Here is a 22,891-nt window from a genome sequence, read left to right as displayed (position 1 = left end):
TTGTGCTTGTGAACGAGTGCCTTCTGTTGCCCAGTTTTTCTTCTGCGGGGGACGTGAATTTATCTGGGATTCACGTCTGGGACCCCCTTATCCTTACACGGGAGACTTTCAGCGGCGAGTGCCCTGTGGCTTTTAATTGCTCGACCTGTGCCCGCGGGGCTGTTGTAGTGGTTGACAGGAAAGGGTAGTCCAATGGTTAGCGCCAAGGACTAGAGTTGCAGAGTGTGAGAAGGGGCTTTCGTCTCCACCCGTGAGGGCTGTCGGGGTCCGTTAAGAGGACTAAGAGCCTTCCACCTACATCAGGGAGTGGCCCTGACCAGTAGGCCTCAGTTGCTCCTTTGTCATTAATGGTCCCACGCGAAGACTCTGGTCCCGAGTATGGAACAGTATATGGAGAGAAAAAAAAGTTTTAGAATCAGGTGCGTATAGAAAAATACAGAACCAATCCTATTCCCACAATAAGGAGCATAACCATCAGCATACATCCACACCACATTTCACTACTTTCAGTCGGACCGGTCCTCCTCTCACTCCAGCACGCGCCGCATTCACCACTCTCACCTTCCAGATTCCCAAGGCTCCTGGTAATTCTCCCGAAGGGCGTCCACTCGGACTGCCGTAGGGTTACAAGCTCGACCTTTTCCACTTCTGGCGCCAGCTTCCTGTCGTTAAGCTTCCTTCCCAGAGTCGGATCTCTCCAATCCTAGAGCCAGGACTCGAACCTGGACTTCCCTGCTCAGGACTCGAACCTGAGACTTCCCTGCTCAGGACTCGAACCTGAGACTTCCCTGCTCAGGACTCGAACCTGAGACTTCCCTGCTCAGGACTCGAACCTGAGACTTCCCTGCTCAGGACTCGAACCTGAGACTTCCCTGCTCAGGACTCGAACCTGAGACTTCCCTGCTCAGGACTCGAACCTGAGACTTCCCTGCTCAGGACTCGAACCTGAGACTTCCCTGCTCAGGACTCGAACCTGAGACTTCCCTGCTCAGGACTCGAACCTGAGACTTGTTACGAGGGCCTTCCTCGTATGAAACTCTGCCTCCACCCGTCTTTTGTTTTCCAGGGGTCCCCCCTCGAATCCGGGATGAGCCCCCAAAATGTTAGGGTCCGTGACTCGATGGGTCCCCTCCAGATAACAAATACACGGGATTGGAGATGTAAAAATCAAGCAGAGTCTTTACTTTCCAGCCGGCTGGGGGCGACCGGTTTCCCAAGACATGCAAGTCTGGTCAGAACGATCGACCCCCATTCAGTGTCAGATACAGATTATATAGGCCCACATAGTCATTACACAAAAAGCATTCCTCAGCAGACACTTTGATCAAACATCTTCTAAAAGCTATAGTTTCGGTTAAACATCTTTTCCAGGAAGGCTAGATCTGGTGTAAGCCTGGTGCAACTTCCCTCTTTTTGTTCCTTATCGGTTATCTGGTATGTGCAAACAGGCCTACAGGACACATTGTAAATCAACTGAGTCTGGGGTCCAGGGTCCAGGAAGGAGGTTTACAGCACTTCAATTCTTAGCATTTCAACTAGGTTAATCATCCATGTGTGGTAGATACAATCAGGCAGAACAGGCAAGCTTAGCAAGTAAATCTAAATCAACATTTTAAACAGAGTTTTCTATCAAAATGCAGAGTTCTTACAGCATTCATCAAGGTATTTTATTTTTTTGTCCCCAACATTTTTCATATCCATTCTTTGACAGTTTCATACCTGCATATCTTCAACCCCAATTTCCCCTCCCATTCCCTTAGAACATCCCCCAACATGTCCCCCTCCCACCTTCATGTCCTCTCAGGGTGTGTGTGTGTGTGTGTGTGTGTGTGTGTGTGTCCCACTGGGTCCAGTTAATGCTGCCTGCTGGAGTATTGACGGATCTTGTTGGCTTGACCATGTGTAGGTAGGCATAGCTGCTATGAGTTCAACAGCCAGGTCATGCCCAGACATCAGCATTTCACAGCACTCCTCCCCATCTCTGGCTCTTACACTCTTTCTGCCCCCTCTTCCACAATGCTCCTTGAGTGTTGGGTGATTGATATCAATCTCCCATTTGTCCAGTTAGGAGTCTCTGTATTGACTGCTGCCTACTGAAGAATGGGGTTTCCCTGGTCAAGGGAGCAGCATTTTCATGCACTTGTGGCCATATTGGAAGATGCAGCTTCAGCTGCCTAAGCATGCTTAGGACTGGCTTCCTGTCCCATAGTGAAGTACCCTGCCCTGTTCCCCTTGGAGCAGTTGGCCCTCTGCATCTGAAGTCCCCTTTTTCTGAGGAGACTGAACCCCCATGTACTGGTGGTGTGCTGCCCTACATGTGAGCATGGACGGGGTCCTCAGACTTAGCATAGCACCTGCCACTGTTGTTACACATCATTATAAATTGTACATTGAACATGTTCCCCCCCATGTCCCCTCCTCTCTCTTTATCCCCCCACCCCCACCCACTAGTCCCTTTTGTTCCCTGAGATAGTGTGGCTCCTATATTCTTGGTCATATGTACACACACAATTTTATGCATATGTAAAATCTAGAAACCAGGAGACATAGGAAACTCGATGTTTGGCTTTCTGAACCTGGCTTAATTTGTTCAATGTAATTATCTCCAATTTTATCCATTTTCCTTCCAGTGATGTAACTGCATTCGTGTGTGTGTGTGTGTGTGTGTGTGTGTGTGTGTGTGTGGTATGTGTTTGTATATGTGTGTGTGTGTAGGCACATGCTCCACACATATACGTGGAGGCCAGAAGTTAACATCATGTGTCTCAAACTCTCTCAGCTTTATTTTTCAGGTAGTATTTCTTATTGATCCTGGTGCTCACTGATTGGCTTGACTGGCTGGCCACCAGGCTCTGGGGAGCCTCCCGTCTCTGTCCCTTCAGCACTAAGATTATAGGCGTGTGCAATCATATCTAGCTTCTCTTTCTCTCTTTCTCTCTTCCTCGCTCTTTCTCTCCCTCTCCTTCCTTTCATTTTATTTATTTATCTGTATGTATTTATTTATTTACTTACTTATTTAGGGTGTATGAGTGTGGATGTGTGCACGCCACAGCACACATATGGTGGTCAGAGGACAGCCTGTGGGGATCAGTTCTCTCCTTTCACCATGTGGATTCAGGGGATTAAATTCACATAGCCAGGATTCGTAGAAATTGCCTTTAATCACTGAGCCATCTGGCTAGCTCTTGTCTAATGTTTTTTATGTGGATATTGGGGATCAGAACCCAGGACCCTGTGCTTGAGCAGCAAGCATTTTACCTGCTGAGTTATCCCCCAACCTCTTGTTCTTTTAAAAAGTTCATTACGTTTTCATGGGGGTGTCACATGTACAGCATGTGTTTATAGATCAGAAGACAACTTGTCGGTGTCTCCTTCTTCCACCATATGGGTCCCAAAGATCAAACTGAGGTTGTCATGCTTGGCAGTAGGCACCTTTACCTGTCAAGCCATTTATTTTTATGCCTGAAAATTTCCATTGTATAAATAAACCACATTTTTTTGAGACAGTCTCACTATGCAGCCCAGGCTGGCCTTGAACTCAGGAGATACTCCAGCCTCTGCCTCCCAAGTGCTGGGATTCACATTTTCTTTTCTATTCCTCTATTGGTAGACACCCAGATTGACACATAACTTAGCTACCATGGAACATCGATGAACAAGTATCTCCGTGACATGTGATTTGGAGTCCTTTGAATAAATTCTAGCAGTGTACAACAGGGCCATATGATAGATCTACTTTTAGTTTGTTTTTTAAAAACAATACAGCTGCGGCTACAGGGAGACCTTATCTCAAAAAGACCAAAACAAAAACAAAACAAAACAAAATAATGTATTGTGATCGCATTAAGACCACCTCCCCAATCTGCATCCCTACCTTAACACCCCACCCTACTTCATGTTCTCTATTGTTATTTTTCCTTTTTTAAGGCCAGTGGAGTCTAATCTGTGTTCCCTAAGTGCTCTTGGGTGTGGGTATATCCCTTGGAATCTGGTCAACCTACCAGGCATCCCGCCAGTAAGGAAAACTGACTCTCCCCTCCAAGTAGCCACCAGTTGCCAATAGATCCTCAGCTAGGACTGGGACTTCTTGCCTGCCTTCCCACTCCATACTGAGATTTTGTCTGGCTTGGGCTTGCACAAGTCTTGGGCATACTCTCACAAGTTTTGTGCGTTCGTGTGTGCAGCTACCCTACTCTGTGGTGTCCTGACAACAGGGTTTCCTTGTATCTATGTACCACCTCTGCTCCTTACAATCTTTCTACAGTCTCTTCTGCAGTGATCTCTGAGCCTTGCAAGGAAAGCTTTTTATATAGTTGTTCCATTTAGGGCTGAGCAGTCCACAGTCTCTTATTTTTTGCACATTGACCAGTTGTGGGTCTCTGTGTTAATCACCATCTACTGAAAGAAGCACCTTCTCTGGTGAGAGTTGAATTAATCTGTGTATACAATAATAAGTCATTAGAAGTCAGTTTAATACTATGTCTGTTTAGCAGAATAATAATAGTAGGTTTTCCCTATGGCTTGTGACCTGTCTAGTCACAAATTCTTGGCCCTAATACCAGTATCAGGTATAGACTCCACCTTGTGAAACTGGCCTTTAATCCAATCAGAACGTGGTTAGTTACTCATATAACATTTATGTCACTATTGCACCAGTGGGCATATTTTGCAAAGTCAGTCACTAACTTGCAGAGTTCACAGCTGGGAAAGGTTGATGATTACATTTCTCTGCCAATAACATGCATAGCACTCTGTAGCATTGTGAAAGCTAGCCAGTAGAGATGAAACTTCCAGGTCAGTACAAGCTTGAATTCTCCATGTTTGTTCTACTTACATAGTAATGTCTTCAGCAATAGAGTTTTACCATCCAGTACTGGTGGGTAACCAAGAGCATTGGCAATAACCAGTATTGTTTGGGGGCTCCTTGGGGTTTTTTATTTGCTAATCTGTGGTGTCTAGTAGGGCCACCGAACCCCTGTTATGGAGTAACATTTAAACTTTTTTTTCTTGGTCTTTTTTAAGACAGGGTTTCCCCAGTAGCCCCAGCTGGCCTGGAACTCACTGTGTAGACCAGGCTGGCCTCGAACTCACAGAGCTCTGCCTGCCTCTGCCTCCTGAGTGCTGGGACTAAAAGCGTGCACCACCATGCCCAGCCTTTAAACTCTTTTTATATTGAATATGTATGTATTAAAAGAAGTTTCTACAGGGGGTTTCTCTATGACTTTTTCATACGACCTTTTTAGCTAGCGGTCCCTCCCCTTACTCCCTCTTCTGACTACCCTCCCTTTTCTCATCCCATTAAACTCATCCTATCCCATTATTTCCCTTTCCCCATTGATATCAATGCATTCTGTCTCTACCCCAATGAACACCAGACCTCAATCCTGACTTCCCTAGTAGATTAGTTTACCCTCCCACCAGCAGTGCATAAAGGTTCCCTTTTGTCCACATTTTCAGCAGCTTTTGTTGTTACTCTTTTTTAAGTTTTTGTTTTCAATTGTGTCTGTCTGTGTCTGTGTTGGGGTATGTGCCTGTGAATGCAGTGCCCATGCAGGCCAGAAGAGGGAATTGGGTCCTCTGGAGCTGGAGCTATAAGAGACTCTGAGCCTCTCAACATGGATGCTGGGAACAGGACTTGCCACAGGCACTTTTAACTACTGGGCCATCTCTCCAGCCCTGTTATTTGTGATCTTAACAACTGTTATTCTGACAGGCTTAAAATGGAATCTCAATATAGTGTTGATTTGCATTTTTCTGATGGCTAGTGAGATTGACCATTCATTTCATATATTTATTGACTATTTATACCTCATCTTTCAAGAACCAACAGTTTATCACCTGAGTCCATTTATTGATTAGGACTTTTGCATTTTTGTTTCTTTTTTTTAGTTCTTTATACATTTTAGTTGTCAATCCTCTGGCAGATGTATAGCTAACAAGCAGAGGTGGATGTATTTTTAAGACAGGGTCTCCTGTAGCCCCAGCCAGGAGCTCACTATGTAGACTAGGCTGGTCTCCATCTTATAGAGGCGTGCACCACCATGCCTGGCATGAAGGATTCATTTTTAATGACCATTGTCTTGTAATTTTTTTCAATATGGTCCTAGATTGTACCTTCTATTTTATGATTTTACTTTATTTTAAAAATGTATTATTAGCTAGGCATGGTAGCACATGCCTGTAGTTCCAACACTTGGGAGGCAGAGGCAGATGGATCTCTATGAGTTCATGGCCAGCCTGGTCTACATAGTGAGTTCCAGGACAGCTGGGGCTACAAGGAGACCCTGTTTCAAAAAGACCAATAAAATGTATTATTGAACATTTCGGGTGTATAGCAGAAATATAAGGAGCAGGTCGTAAGTGTCAACATGCCCAGCTTGCAGCCCAAAGGTGTAAAACCTCACCATTGTGATAGATGAAGGCCCTGCCTGCCACTCAGCCCTCAGGGACTTTGCACTGACTGCTGCTTCTTTTTAAATTTTAAAGGGATTACTAAAATAAAGACAGAAAAGATAAATGAGTTGCTGTAAATGCGTCTGCACCTGCATTTCAGAGTTCAGACACTGTCTTTGTTTCCATGTAGCCTGAAGACAGCTGTATGTGGGCATGGGGCCTTCTGTGAATTCTGAGACATGAACTTGGCTTAAGGAAAGATGTTATAGCTAGGTCTGTTGGTTCAGGCATATAATTCCAGCACTTTGGAGGTCAAGGCAAAAGGATCACAAGTTCAAGACCAGCCTGGGCAACTTAATGAGGCTCTGTCTCAAAATTAAGAAAAAAATGAGCTGGATGTGCAGCTTAGTGTCTACTATGTATGAGGCCTGGGTTCAAACCTCAATACTGAGGAAAGAAAGAGAAGGGGAGAGGAAGAGAGCAAGGGAGAAAGAGATAGGGGCCTTATTATAAAGAGCAGCGACAGTGGTCACTTGAGCTATTTGAGCCAACTCTGCATCAAGTGCAAGCTTAAAGCTGCACAGTAACTCTGTGAGACATCATTTCCTTTCCCTCACCCGCTGGGCATGGGTAAGGTCAAGTAGCTTGTCCAAGATGATCAGCTCCAGAATCTTCCAGCCACATCAAGCCATCCCAGCATACTGGAGGAGATGTGTGAGACCCACTTCTCTGTCACATCAAACTTGGATGAGGCAGCTTATTCTTCCTGGCAGATAAGTCGGGGCACTCTCTTAGACGTGGGTAACCTCCAGCATGCCAGGCCAGTGACAGGTGGCTCTCTTCACTTCCTGTTGTGTTGATGGTAGACTCAAGCCTGATTCAAGACTTGGATATGGTTTTGCAACTTTATCCTATAGAAGGGCATGTAAGAGACACACATAACTATAGCATGTGCAGAGCTCTTTCGGAATTTGGACCTGAGACAGGGGCCTGGTGACTTCAGGGAGAACAGGGCCAAGGAACTGAAGAGATGGCTCAGTAGATAAAGTACTTATCTTGAAAACATGAGGACCTGAGTTTATTTCTCAGAATACACACAAAAAGCTGTGTGTGGTAGTACATGGTTGTAATCCCAGTGCTGGGAAAGCAGAGACAGGAGGCTCCCTGGGCTCCGCTGGCCAGCCAGGCTAGTCTAATTGGTAAATTACAGGATGGTGGAGGCTGTCTCAAAGTGGATGGCTGCTGAGGCATGACACCTAAAGTTGTCCTCAAGCCTCCACACTCATGTGTACACCTGTACCTGCACACAAACGTGCATGTTAGTGTGTGCACACATACACACAGCACAGGGGAGGACTGGCTTTTCCTTTATGTCTCACTGCATCTCATGGTTGACCATCTGACATAGCCAGCACTCTCTTCCTCCTCTTATATCTTGTGAACAGCTAAATTACATGACATTGGAGAGTGTGCCAGTGAGTTACAGCTCATGGCATCAGGCTGAGGGCTGAGGCCTGACTCAGAACGTACCCTTTCTGAGGCCTTTGTCTGAGAAGCAGTTTGTGTTCTCTGGGTGACATGTGGAGTATAATGGTGGTAGGGATGGGCATGTACACATTTGTATTCCTGCTGGAGTCAAGTAGTAAAATCTGTGAAATTGACTGATTACACTCAGAATAATATCAGCGAGGGTAATAAATCTAAACTTGAGTTCTCATAAAACGGGTTTCTGGAAGGTCATGATTCATGAGCAGGTGCACAGACATCACAAGGGCTGAGAAGGGAATTCATAACCTTTGGCTTTCAGACTCTCTCGGTGCTGGTTGGGATCAGCAGCCTGCTCTAGAGCGCTTGGCTTTACAAAGTCTGACTCTGTCTTTGGATCTCTTAATTTGCTTACTTCTGTAGAAGTCCATTTTCATGTGGTGTGTTGAAAAGTAAGAAAACATGGGCTTGGAGGTGGCTCAGCATGATGAGGGCCTGAGTTCAATTTCTAGAACCCTTATATAAAAGCTGGATATGGTGGCCTACATTTGTAGTCCCAGGACTGGGGAGGTAGAGACAGGAGGCTCCTGGGGCTCTCTCCCAGCCACTTTAGCCTAATCAACAAGTTCTAAGCCAGTGAGAGACTGTCTCAAAAATAAGGTGGGCACTGGAGAAATAGCTCAGAGGTTAAGAGCACTTGCTGTTCTTACAGAGGACCTGGATTCAGTTTGTAGTACACACATGACAACTTATAACCACCTATAATTCCAGTTCTCGGGGATCTGATTCCCTTTTCTGGCCTCTGAGGGGACCAGATATGTAAGTGGTATTCTTATATAATCAAACACACACACATAAAATAAATTTTATGTATGTATGTATGTATATATATATATATATATAGAGAGAGAGAGAGAGAGAGAGAGAGAGAGAGAACCTGAGGACAAAGTTGTCTTATTGAATTTACATGCACACGCATGCACTTGCATAAACACACACACACACACACACACACACACAAATATACATATACCAAAAACTGGGATGAAAACATAATTAAAGGAAAGACAATAGTTCTGTACATGAGAGGGAAAACCTTGTTTGTATACACCTGGAAGACTGTAAGTGGTGAGTAGCTGGAGTTTAGACCCAGCTCCCTGGATGACCAGAGAGAGTGGAAGAGGCTGACTGGAGATGGACAGGTGGCCCTGACTGTGAGGAAGACTCTTTTAAGGTGAAAGGGCATGAGTAGAGCCTTGGCTAGAAGCTCTGGAGCTCCATTCCCAGCAGCAGAGCTCCTCAAACAGGGGCCATGGTTCATACTTCCTGGGTCCCTCATCTCTGTCACCCCCAATGCCAATTCAGGCACACTCCTGGGTCCTACCTTCAGTCAGTGCCCAGGTGCATTCTCTGCAGGACCACAGTGGTCCATCCAGCAATCTTCTGGGCTTAGTAAACAAATGTTTTTCAGGGGCTGGAGAGATGACTCAGAGATTAAGAATGCTTGCTGCCCTTCCAGAGGACCAGAGTTCAGTTCCCAGTGCCCACATCGGGCAGCTAGCTCACAACTACTTGTAACTCCAGGTCCATGGACTCCGACACCCTCTTCTGACCTCTGAAGTCACTGCACTTCACGTGCACATACACACACGCACACACACACATGCACACATAATTAAAAATAAGTCTTAAAAATTTTTGAAGAAATTCTTTTCATTTTCCTGTAGATTATTAATAACGTTGAGTATTTATCAAAGGGCTACTGTTCATTTTCTATTTTTATGTGAATTTTGTTTTGCACATTTTTTCCAGTTTGTCTTTCAGTTATTTATTTTCTTTTAAAATAAGTTAAAGTTGTTAATATTAAGTTTAATCTCTCCCTTTGTTATTTATTGCATAGTTTCTAGATTTAGAAAAGTAAGCTACCACTAAATACTTATATAGGTTTCTTTTATAATTAGCTAAAAAAATTATGTGTATGAGTGTTTTGTTTGCATGTATGTAAGTACACCCATGTCATGAAATGCCCATGGGCATCAGATCCCTTGGAACCAGAGTCAGGACAGTGGTTACCCAGCGATGTGGGTGCTGAGAACTGAACCCAGGTCCTCTGTAACAGCAGCCAATGCTTTTAATGGCTGAACCATCTTTCCAGCCTCCTAAAATGTATTTTTATTTCATATGTCTGAATGTTTTGTCTACATGTATGTAAGTGCACCTGTATCTTGCAATGCTGGAGAAGACCAGAAGAGGGCATCAGATCCCCTGGAACTGGAGTTACAGATGGTTGTGAGCCACCATGTTCCAGGGCATGTCTAGAATTCATTAACTGGCCTGCAGGCTCCAGCATGGTGAGTTATGCTGTTACTGCTGACAAAGCCGAGCAGAATAGGCAGACACATGACCCCTTCTGCCACAGCATATTGAGTGCCCTACCTGTGCCCTCATGGAGACTTTGCTTATGGCCTTGATGGTTCCCTGTGTAGGAACTCACTGAACTTCTAGTGCTCTACCTGAGGCTTGGCTGGTAGACACACCATCTTTGTCCCAGACCAAACTATAACCCCAGAATTGGAAAGGATGAGCCAGGCCTTACTGACCATGGACACACCTGACTTCAGGAACCTATCCCAGATCACCATCTTTCGACAACCCATGAGCAGAATTATTGAAGATGATTCTTTTGAACCTGGTGTCATGACACAAAGAGCACCCGTCCAATGAGCTAAGAAGATGGAACAACTTGAGCAGTTCTTGAAGGTCCATTCCCTGTGGCTGCCCACTCCCATCATCCTGTTGGGTGAAAACATCACAATAATCAGGAACACAATGAAAGTCGGCCCTGCATCTACTACCTACAACCAGAGTTGAAGAGAAACATGTATCCTTAAATCCACATTCATTGCTTTCCAGCCCTTCATGAGTAGCTTTATTTGTTTTTGCAAATATCAATTTTTAGAAATATTCCAATATAGAAATGATTTTTTATCTGATGCTATGCAATTTTTCTTTTTAGAATTTTATTTTTTTTATATTTGAGGATTTCATACATGAGTATTGTATTTGCATTATTTCTATCCTTTCCAGTCCCCCTCCAACTCCTTGATTGTCCCCCCAACTCCCTCCCAAGTTCTTGTCTTCTTTGATTATTATTGTTAAATATACATACATACAATTATAAATACACACACATTGGGGCTGGAGAAATGGCTCAGTGATTAAGAGCACTAGCTGCTCTTGCAGAGGACCTGGGTTTGATTCCCAGCACCCACATGGCAGCTAACAACCATCCATAACTCCAGTTCCAGGGGTTCTGACACCCTTTCTGACCTCTGTGAGCACTGAGTGACACAGGTGCACTTACATACAGCAAAGCATCTGTACACACAAATAAAAATAATAAAAAAGAAATGCACACATTTCACACACACAGAGGGGAGAGAGAGAGAGAGAGAGAGAGAGAGAGAGAGAGAGAGAGAAAACAGAGTCCATTTAGTGGTGCTCATGTGTACCTGTGTTTAGTGCTGCCCATGTGAAATTAGATAACCTTTCAGGGAACTCGTCCCTGGAGAAAACTGATTCTCCCTCCCTGAGCATCCATTGATTGCCTGTAGCTCTTGAGGTGGGATCCTGTGAAATTCCCACTTTGGCATGTTGACAGGTTTGGTTGTTATGCAGATCTTGTTAGAGTACCATACTGTGGGAATGTCGCGGGTACAGCTTCCCTGTCATGTCTAGAGTGCATTAACTAGCAAAGTGTCTTGTCCCTCTGGCTCTTGCATTCTTTCTGCCCCCTCTTCTGTGATGTTCTCTGAGCCTTAGGTGTAGAGGTTGCATTGTAGGTGTGTCACTTAGGGCTGGGCATCTCACAGTCATTTATTCTCTGCCTTTCGCCAGTTGTGGAACTTTGTAATAGTCTCTATCTATTGCAAAAGAAGCTTCTTTGATGAGTGGAAAGAGGCACACTCTTAGGGTGATCTGGAGCACATGAACAGCAGGTTCCCGTCCTAGTCCCAAAGTAGAAAGATCTGATGTTACATAATTTTTGCTCACATGAGATGAAGCAAACTTATAAGATGTTCTTAAGAACAAGTGCACAAGAATTCTGATATTCCCTCCACCCAAATTCCACTGGTATTAGCATCTTGTGTGACTGTGGCACATTTACCAAACTAAGGATGTGCATCAGCACAGCATAGAAACTTCAGGCCCACGCTCCTAGTTGCCTCCATATGAGCTTTTCCTCCTTTGGCAACCCTTTGAGGGTCCCATGTTCCAGTCAGTTCTCAGGCCTCCTTGGACTTCCTCAACCTGGAAGTTATTTGGTATTTCTTTGTTGTTTATGACCTTGATACTTTTAAACATTAGTGGTCAGTTATTGTGGTGTGTGTGTGTATGTGTGTGTGTGTATGTGTGTGTGTGTGTGTATGCTTGTGTATGGGGGATTGCATGTACATGTGTGTGCTTTCATGTGGAGGCCAGAGGTCAACACTGGGTGTCTTCTTCAAACACTCTCCAATTTTTTTCCAAAGATTTATTTTTATCTTTTATTATATGTTTATGGGTTTATCTGTGTGTATATGCACATGAGTGCAGTTGCTCATGGAAGCCAAAAGAGGACATCAGATCCCCTAGAGCTAAAGTTATAGGCAGTTGTGAGCTGCCCAGTGTGGGTGTTGGGAACTGAAGTCTGGTCCTTTGCAAAAGCAGTCTGCAACCTTACCCACTGAGCAATCTCTCCAGTACCTCCAATCTTATTTTTTTACATGGTCTCTCACTGCATCTCAAGCTCCCTGATTCAACTAGACTGGTTGGCCACAGAGTTGTGGGGAATCCTCCTATACTCCGTCTCACTGGTGCTGGGGGTTATAGGCACATATAACTGTGTCTGGCTTTTATGTGGGTGCTGAGGATCCAAACTCAGGTCCTCATGCTTACACAAAAAACGCTACTCACTGAGCCAACTCCTCAGCCCTAGAAATAGCATCTTTATGATGTTGTCATTCTCCCAGTTAAGACTGGCATCCCTGTGCCTCTTTTATTATTCTCCTGAGACCCCTTCTGGCCCTCCTTGCCAACAGCACAAGAGCATGGTACACCATTCATTCTACAGTTGTTGTGCATGGGTTCACAACCTCTCTCTCTCTCTCTCTCTCTCTCTCTCTCTCTCTCTCTCTCTCCTTGCCTGAGTTCACAAGCTCTTCAAAAATTGTGAACTTGAGCTGGCAAGATGACTCAGTGGTTAAGAGCACTGAATGCTCTAGCAGAGCTCAGTTCTCAGCACCCACATGGTGACTAACAACTGTCCATAACTCCAGTTCATGGTATCTGACGCCCTCTTCTGGTCTCTTTAGGTGTTGCATGATGCAGGTGTCCATATATCCATGAAGGCAAAACACTCAAAATAAAAGTAAATAAATAAAATTAATAAAATTGTGAATTTAGGATTATGTGCTTTGGAGGATGTACTTTAAAATTTACTGATTAAACTACCATGACATATTTGGTTTTTTTTTCCTGGTTTATTCTGCATCTTTCTTCCCCTTCTGGGACAAGCACTGGTTTCTTGTCTTCATCAGCCAGAACAGTATCCATTTCACAGACGAATGGAGATGTGAAGGTTCCTGTTCTCACTGTAACCCTGGAGTGTGTGTGATCAGAGCAAGGTGCTTTTGTGTATACCACAGGTGGAGCTAGTGCTTGGCTCCCAGCACTTCTGCTGGCTGGCTTCAGTGTTGACATTCCACTTTATATTCCGGCATGTTGTATTTGGAAGATTCTGGACTTCTGTGTCAGATTTTGTAATGGGACATGTAGTGTTTGAGTGATGACACATATATGTGTTTGTACGTATGTATGGTATGTATGTACATGTATGAGTTGTGCATGTGTGGTGTATGTATGGTATGTGTGTGCATGCTTTGTGTGTGTGTGTGTGTGCGTGTGTTCATGCTTTTTCTTTCTATTCCATGCTGACAGTTTCCTGCTGTGCTCCTCTGGCAGCCATCTTTTATTTTACTTTAATAAACTACTGCTTTCTCTGCCATCCAAAACCACATGACTCGTGACATGCATCACTATTCAGTTTTCCATCTGAGTCACTCCTGCAAACACACACCCTATCCCTGCAACAGAAGAGGAGATGGAGAGATAGCTCAGTCAGTAAAGTGCTTTCCCTGTGAGCATTAGGATCTGAATTGCATTCCCATCACCCACATTGAATAAAAAAACAGAAAAGGCTGGGCATGGTGACATGTGCTTGTCATCCCAGCACTGGGGAGGTGGAGACCAATGGATCCCTGAGGCCCTCCAGCCAGCGGGTCTAGCCTACGTGGTCAGTTGCAGACCAGTGAGAGACCCTGTCGGAAGAAAAACAAGGTGGCACCTGAGGAGTCATAGCTGAGATTGTCTTCTGGCCTCCACATGTATATATGCACACCCAAGAATATGCACCCACACACATGAAAACACACACATACACACACACACACACACACACACACACACATACACATACAAAAGAGTCTTTGGCTCCCTTGCAGTGCCTCACAGTGTCCCACAGAAGCCAGGCGTGCCAGCAGGCCAGCTCACTTTGTTCTTGGTCTAGCACCATGGTTCTTGTCCAAGTTCTTGGCTTCTGGTTGACCTAACTTCTACTTTCTCTTGTGCTCACCTCCTTGTCCCACTGGCCCTAATGGAAATGTCCCTCAGACATTTGTACGGTGAAATGTAGCTTTTAGCAAAGGGCTTTAACTTTCTTAACACATTGCAAAGTACAATTACAATAGCCAGGACCAGAGGACAATTCTCGAGCAAATTCAGAAGACAAAATAAGGCAGGGCCTGGAGAGATGCTCAGTGCTTAAGAGCACTGGTTGTTCTTGCAGAGGACCTGGGTTCAATACCTAGCACCCACATGGTGGCTAACAACTATCCATAACTCTAGTTCCAGGAGATCTGATACCTTCTTCTGATCTCCGTGAGCATTGCACACACACGGGGCACTTAACATACATGCAGGAAGAACAGTCATAAACACAAAACAAATAAAAATTCTTAAGAAGATAAAATAAGATACATTCCTGCTTCACTCATGAGAAACTAATTATGTAATTAGCTTTTCCTAATGTTTTTTTTTCAGTAGATTAAAGTAGTATTTTATCAGCATACTCTTATTTTTTCTATTTGTGATAATTTTAGAATTCTTTTACTTATGAGGCTGGAGAGATAGTTTAGCAGTTAAAAGCACTGACTCCTTTTTCAGAAGACCTGGGTTTAGTTCCCAGCACCTACATCACAGCTAACAACTACCAGTAACTCCAGTTCCAGGGGATCCGACACCATCTTCTGGCCTCCACAGGCATTTCACACATGAGTGTACTTACATACATGCAGGCAATGCACTCATACACATAAAAATAGACAATTTTGAATTTTTAACTTTTTTGAGACATCTCACATAGTCTAGGCTGTCTTGGAACTTGATCTTGAACTCCTGATCTTCCTGCCTCCACCTCCCAAGTGCTGGGATGACAGGTGTGCACCACCAGCCCCAGCTCTGGTAGCTTTTAAGGAAACTGTAAAATACCTGTGTTCTTCTTTAGAGTGTAGTGCATATAATTTATTGTGTTTCAATGTCCCTGCAAGGTTATAATTAAAAGCATAAATTCCTGTTCCATGACCCTTAGCATCAGTGAACTGCTTCATCTTTGTTTTTAATTCTCTGATGGGCCTCAGCTCTGTGTTTCGAGTTCTTCTGGCACGTGTACAATTCCTTGATTTCCTGTGTAGATTGTTGGTGCCTGTTGTTCTCCCCTCTCCTCAGGCCTGTGGGTTGAGCACTTAGATCCTTGGGCTCTACCAAGCAGGACAAAGGAGATGGGGGAAGGTGAGAGCAAGCTTATGGATGAGAAGGACCCCAAGCAATGTCCCAAATAACAGGCCACTCCCCATTCATACAATCTCTGCATCTCTGGCTCCCCCTGCCCTTCCCTGGGACATCTCATAACACCCCAGAGTTGTCCCAGCTCCCTCTAGATCCTTTAACTTCGGTCTTCATGGAGCCCACCTTGCTTCCGTATCCGTCCTCAAACCCCAGTGTTTGTCAGCAGCCCGAAGTCTCCAGTCAGACTCTGCCAACAGCGGTGTGGGAGGATGAGGCAGCTGTTGCTTGCAGCTTCGAAGTCCTGACCTCATACTTGGAAACTTCCTTCTTTCTTTCTTTTGACGGTATGGTTCCTTCCCTCCCATTCCTTAGCCTTTTTATTTCAAAATAATCATACATCCATAGAAAGTTGCAAAACCTCTTCAGAGAGCCCACAGCGACCCTTGGGGACAAGGCTGTGTCTTCCATGATTACAGTACAGTATCTGAAGCTGAGATTGACCTGGACATCGCTTTACAACTCTGTGTCACTTTCCTATGCATGTAGATTTGTGTACTCACCACCACACTTAGCTGCAGCACTGTCCCACCCATCCCTGTACAGCCCCACCTCCTCCCTTGCAACACCAATCAGTTTGGATTCTAAATTGCCCATTTTGAGGATGCTCTGTAGGTGGTACCCTTTTCACAGTTGCTCCCCCTTCCCCCAATCCTAAAGTTGATTCTAGTCACCCTGTGGTCAGGATAGCTTTCTCTTAGGTAGTGTCACCAGGGTGATAGTGAAGCTGAATTCCCCAGTTTAACTCTTCACCTGTTGAGGAACATGTGGATTTTTTCCAAATTTTGGTTATTGCACATAAAGCTACTGTGAGCATTTACGTTCAGGCATTTGCATGCTTATGCACTTTTGTCTCTCTGGGATCATAGGGATTGCTAGATCAAATGGTAAGCATACGGTTGGCTTCCTCAAAAACTGCCAGGCCATTTTACAGAGTGGATTTGCTGTTCTCTCTCTCACCAGCAATCTATGAAAAACAGTCTCTATATTTTGAGTTTTTCTCTTAACTGATTTAATGCATGTGTCATAACATCTTCTCTTGGATTAATGGTGAGTGGGCTGAGCATCACTTGCATCTTTGCACTGATGGGATGCTGCATCTTTCACTGAGCATTACCTGTATCCTCACCCTGGGGGGATGCTGCTTCTTGCACTGAGCATCCTCACTCTCTCTCTCTGGTGAGTTGGTGCTCCGCTTTCACAGTGTGGGTCCTTAGCGTAAAATTCAGGTCATCCTCCATGGCACCAAGCTCCACTATTTCCTGAACCTTCTTATTGGCTTTGGATGCTCTTTTTAGGGTTCTCTATATATTCTAGATCTATAGCTTTTATGAGATTTATGTTTTGCACATATTTTCTCCCACTCTGTAACTATCTTTTCTTCTTCCTAGGGTCTTTCATGGAAAAATAAAAATTTGATGAAGTCCAACTTTCTGAGTTTCTTATTTAGGAACTGTGCTTCTAGATCTTTTCTTTTTTGTTTTGCTTTGTTTTGTTTTAGACAGAAGGCCTGGGACTTACTATGTAGACCAGGCTGGGCCTCAATCTCACAGAGATGCACCTGCCTCTCCTTCCTGAGTTCTGGGATTAAAGGCGTGTACCACGCTCAGCTCATCTTATCTAAGAAAACTGCACAAGTTCCTAGGTACCAAATGATTTCTCCTGGATTTTACTCTAGAACTGCTTCATTTTGAATTTTACCTATAAAGTCTGTGATCCCTTGAGTTACTTTTTAAATGAAGCAAGTAGGTGTTTGGCTGGGTCTGAGGTTAATTTTCTTTTGTCTAATGAATGTAAAATTCCTACAGTGTTGATTGTTGAAGGTTCACTTTATGGTAACTTCATTTTGAATTTCTGATAAATATCAAATGATCTGGGTGTATTTCTGGATTCTTGATTTTGTTCCACTGAATATATATCTTTATGTCTGCAAAGACCTCCCTGTCTTGATGGTACATGATATCTTCACATCCGGTAGAATTATTCCTTCCACTTCATCCCTTTTTTTTCTTCAAAGTTGTTTTAGCTATTCTATTTTGCTTTTCCATATTATTTTTAGATTATTCTTTCCTATATCTACAAAAATATCTTGCTGAGATTTTGATAGGAATTACTCTAAACCTATAGACATATTTGTAGAAAACTGTTACTTTTGCTTTATTGAGTATTCCAGTCCATGAACTTGGTATATGTATTGTATTGTCCTTGTTGCTGTGACAAAATACTGGACAAGAAGCATCTTAAAGGAGGAAGGGTTTATTGTGGCTCACAATCTGAGGGCACAGTCCATCATGGTGGGAAGGCATGGCCGCAGGAGCGTGAGGCAGCTGCTCACATGGCATCCACTGTGAGGAAGCAGAGAGAGATGGATGCTGCTGCTCAGCTCGCTGTCTCCTTTTTATTCAGTCCAGGATCCCGGCCCAGGGATGGTGGTGATGCCAGCATTCAAGATGGGAACCCCCCCCCCATTTAAACCTCTCTGGGAACACCCTCGCAGACATGCCAAAAGTCTGTCACATGGGTGCTTCTAGACCCTGCCCTCACAGTGGCTTTCTCCATTTATTTAGCACTTCATCTTCCTCAGTATTTTTGCAGTGTTTTCAGCTTACACATCCTGTATGTGTTTGTTTAACTTTCAGACAAGTATTTCTGTTGAGCTGTTGTTACAAGTGATATTATGTTTTTGACTTTGTTTGCACATGTTTGTTGTTGTTATATAGAAATAGAATTGGGAGTGTGGGATGATGAGCAATTCTGGTTAAAGGATATGTTATGGTTTGAATCTGACTGTCCCCCCAAAGCTCAGTCCCTCTTATAACTCTGATGTAAAAGCTGTGGGGTCTTTTAGGAGTCAGGGCTTGGCTGGCAATTTAGGGGTAGCCACCTTTGGTTCTGGCCTGCTGTCTGTGCTTCCTGACCTACCACCATGCGAACACACTCTGCCACACACTCTGCCACACACTCTTGCCACCGTAAGTCCTCAACATGTTCCTCTTCATGGTAGACTGAAATCTCTCCCAAACCAGAGCTAAAGCAAAACTTAACCCCTTTAGGTTGATCAATAAGGACCAGAAAAGTAACACACATGTTACAGAATTTCAATTAGAAGGAATAAATTCAAGTGTACATCATGGAGTCTATAATTAATAGCAATATATTATACACCTTGAAATTGCAAAGAGAGTAGATTCTAAGTGTTCAATGTAGAGATTAATTAGGCAATTTAGTCACTGTGCACATATCAAAACATCATGTTGTAAACTGTAAATACAGACAACTTCTTTTATTTGACGATTTAAAGATGAATTTGGGGGCTGGGACATGGCTCAGTCAGCAAAGTACTTGTTACACAAGTGCAAGGATGAGTTCAGTCCCCAAAACCCACATAAAAAGCTGGGCATGCTGGCACACACTTGTAATCCCAGTACTAGGGAAGCACAGACAGGCAGGTAGACAATAGATCCCTAGCCAGCCAACCTAGTCTTATTGGTGATCCTCAGGTCCCAGTAAGAGACCCTGTCCCAACAAAAAAGGTGAATGGCTCCTAAGGAACAACACTCAAGGTTGACCTCTGGCCTCTACATATACATATGCAGACACAGACATGCACCCAGTCACACATTCCTGTTCTATAAACATTCATTCCTGTTCTATAAGCCTTCAGTGAGTCTCACTGTTTCTCCAGAAATCACTGGTTGCTTTCTTTGTGTGGGAAATTGAGGAACCCACAGTCTGGGCATGAAGGATTAGAGCCAGTGTCTTCTATCTCTGGTTTCCCATAGGACTGCTAAGCCCCATAACTCTCTCTTATGTGTCAGTTGTTTTCCCTAGGAAGTGCTTCCCATACATTTTGGGAGAGCCTAATGCTATTATTCTACTACATAGATAAAGTATTAAACTGACTCCTAATGACATATTGTTATGCCCATAGATTAATGCAATTAATGCATTTCTCAGCTCTTAGCAGAGACACTTCCTCATGCAGCAGATGGTGACTAACAACTGGTGAACATGTAGAGAATAAGAGGCTACAAGATTTTTTATCCCCAAATAGGATAACTGTATCAAACTTCTGTCCCTAAGGCTCAGGGATCATTGTTTGAAAGATTGTAAGAGTCAGAGGAGGTAGATTACCACAAAGAAACAGTTTTCCAGACAGCTGGTCAGGTTCTAGTGAGTAAACCTATACCTAAGAGCACTTGGGGGCACATATTAGACTCTATAGGTGTGTGTGTGTGTGTGTGTGTGTGTGTGTGTGTGTGTATTAGAATACATGAAATTGGTTGTAGGGTGCTGGAGAGATAACTCAGCAGTTAAGAGCACTGGCTGCTCTTGCAGAGGACCCAGGTTTGGTTCCCAGCACATGCTTGTAACACTGGTTCCAGGGGATCCAACACCCTCTTCTGACCTCCATGGGCAGGCAGGCATTACAAGCATGAGTGCACTTCAGACATGCAGACAAAAAACTCATACACATACAATTAAGATAAAAATTTAAGTAATTGGATGGGAGTTGGTAAAGGGGTGCAGATAGGGGAGAGAATCTATAGATGATCAAAATATAACGTATGAGCCAGGCGTGGTGGTACACCTTTAATCCCAGCACTTGGGTGGGAGGCAGAGGCAGGCAGATCTTTGTGAGATCAAAGCCAGCCTGGTCTACATAGCGAGTTCCAGGACAGCTTGGGCTACAGGGAGACCCTGTCTCAAAAAGAAAATAAGACAAAAAAATAACGTATGAAATTTTCAAAAACACAGTTTTTAAAAATTATTAAAAATTTAACTACAGTGTCAGCCATGATTTCCTTCCATTAGAACAGGCCTTGAATGCAACTGGACAGTGGTTGGTTAGCCCCATAGCAGTCATGCCACTAATGCATCAATGGGCATGTCTTGTCTGGCAGGACTGTATTGTACCCACAACTGGGTAAGACCACTGCTGACTCTTCTCTCCCAGAAGCCTGCATAGTACCTTCTGGCACCATGAAAGCTAGTCAGCAGCAAGGAAGCTCCCAACACTGTTTATTAGAAGAATCAATGAATGAATGAATATTTGTGGTCTTTTGTTCAGTTCAGACACTAGCACTTGGTTCATTTTAACCATATTGGTTCACTGTGGTGAGTTAAGTGCTGCTTGTGGGAAACCTAAGATACCTGTTGAGAAATGTGGCCTGGAACCATGAACAAATATGTCACATGGGATGTAAGGGCCAGCACAACTGGTTTTTAAGACTACAAATGGAGGTGAACATGCTTCTGTATTAAGACTGTCATGGAAGTGGACTTTACACCCTTAACGACGGCAAAAAACAGAGGCAGTATGAGAGAAGCAGCTACCACCCTTCTTTCTATTTCTGTCCATTTTTTATGTTTGTATTTGCACATGGGAGTGTGTAGGCCTTAAGAGTAATGTTACCAGGGCTGGAAAGAAAGCGTTGGTGAAACCCTTTGCCTTGCAAGCATGAGGACCTGAGTTAAATACCCAGAGCCCATGTAAATAGCAGGGTGTGGAGGAGTATGCCTGTAGTCCTAGTTCCTGGAAGATGGGGACAAGGAGATTCCTGGGGCTTACTGGTCAGACACCTGACCTAATCAGCTAGCCCCAGGTCTTACTGAGAGACTGTGTCTCAAAAAACAAGGTGGGGCTAGAGAGATGGCTCAGCACTGGCTGCTCTTCCAGAGGACCTGGGTTCAGTTCACAGCACCTACGTGGTAGCTCACAACTATCTGTTACTCCAGTTCCAGGGGATCTGACATCCTCTTCTGACCTCCATGGACATGGCATGCACATAGTGCACTTACATATATGCAGGCAAAACATTCATACACATAAAATTTAAATATTAATGTCGAACAACAACAACAACAAAAACACAATGTAGACAACTCCCAAAGAACAACACCTGAGATTGACTCCTGGTCTTTACCCACACAATGCATGAACACCTCTGTACCCATGTGGGCCTGTACACACAGGAACACACAAACAACAAAGAGTGATGTTACCTAAGTGTGGCTTTCTAACTGGCGTGTTGTCACAGTTAATAACATGTTCAGTATACTTGGACTTTCTTGCTCTAAATTATTTGTATCTATATTTGGGGCATATTGCTATTCACCAGGCAAATAGGAAGTTGCCTGATTATCATTTTAGATACATCCTAAATGTTCCGAACAAAGGGATTTTATGACCCTTTCCTGGGAAACTCTAAAGTTAGTAACCCTTGAGGAAAACTATTCCCTCTCTATCTTCAAAGGAAACTGTTTTCATTACTCTTTCATGGCTGACCACAAGGCTCCTGGTCCTGCTTCTTGTTAGCCTGACAGACGCTAGTGTTTTCTGAGTAGGGAAGTTACCTCCCACAGTAGAAATACAGAGGCTTGACTTTGGGATTCATTGAGTGAAAAGAGGGGCTCCCTTACCTCCACCTTCCATAACCATGGTGACATGGGATGCCCCCACTGAACCCTGGTGAATGGTGGTACATTCATCTTCTTGGTTTATGGCAGTGTTCAGTGCTTCCTTAAATCCAGTGGTCCCATCCCCACCACTCATCCCCTAGCCACTTGTCATCATGACCCTATGTCAGGGAATGGCTCACCCCTTAGGAGCCAGATGTGAGAACTGGAGAAAAGAAAGAGACTAAGATGCCACCCTGCTGGACACGAGGACAAAGTTCCCATAATGTGCTGCTCTGCCTGTGGGCCAACAGGCACTGCCTGGGGTTGGCAACCTGAATTCAAGCAGGATGCATCTAGGGAATCTGGGGACAGGTATCTGCTTACAGTCCCTATCTTTCACTTTCTTTGGGGGAATATGCCCACCTGTAACTGCAGTATCCTGTCTGAAAAGTAGAAATAATGCCAGCCACTACCCACTTTGAGCTTAGATATTGTGCAAACCACTCTGTTAAAGTTATCTTGTTTGGTTCTCAAACCACTCTGTTAATGTTATTAATGTTTCCTTAATTCTCATACCAGCACTGAGGTGGCTATTGTTTTGTTTTTCCTAGTGCCTTGACTATTAAGTCACTGATTTTATAGGTTAGTCCTCATCATAAAACATGTTTTT

General features: G+C 44.0%; 1 protein-coding gene across 3 annotated transcripts in view; it reads left to right on the top strand.

Moving 5' to 3' along the window:
• Sdk1 (sidekick cell adhesion molecule 1) overlaps positions 1 to 22,891 on the top strand; it is a 1,173,668-nt gene that overhangs the window by 595,789 nt on the left and 554,988 nt on the right. The gene's annotated exons all lie outside the window — the stretch shown is intronic.

This window comes from Nannospalax galili, unplaced genomic scaffold (assembly GCF_000622305.1).
Source record: "Nannospalax galili isolate Female #2095 unplaced genomic scaffold, S.galili_v1.0 scaffold664, whole genome shotgun sequence".
NCBI lineage: Eukaryota > Metazoa > Chordata > Mammalia > Rodentia > Spalacidae > Nannospalax > Nannospalax galili.
The sequence above is the reverse complement of the archived record's forward strand: the minus strand, read 5'-3'. Positions and strand labels throughout refer to the sequence as shown.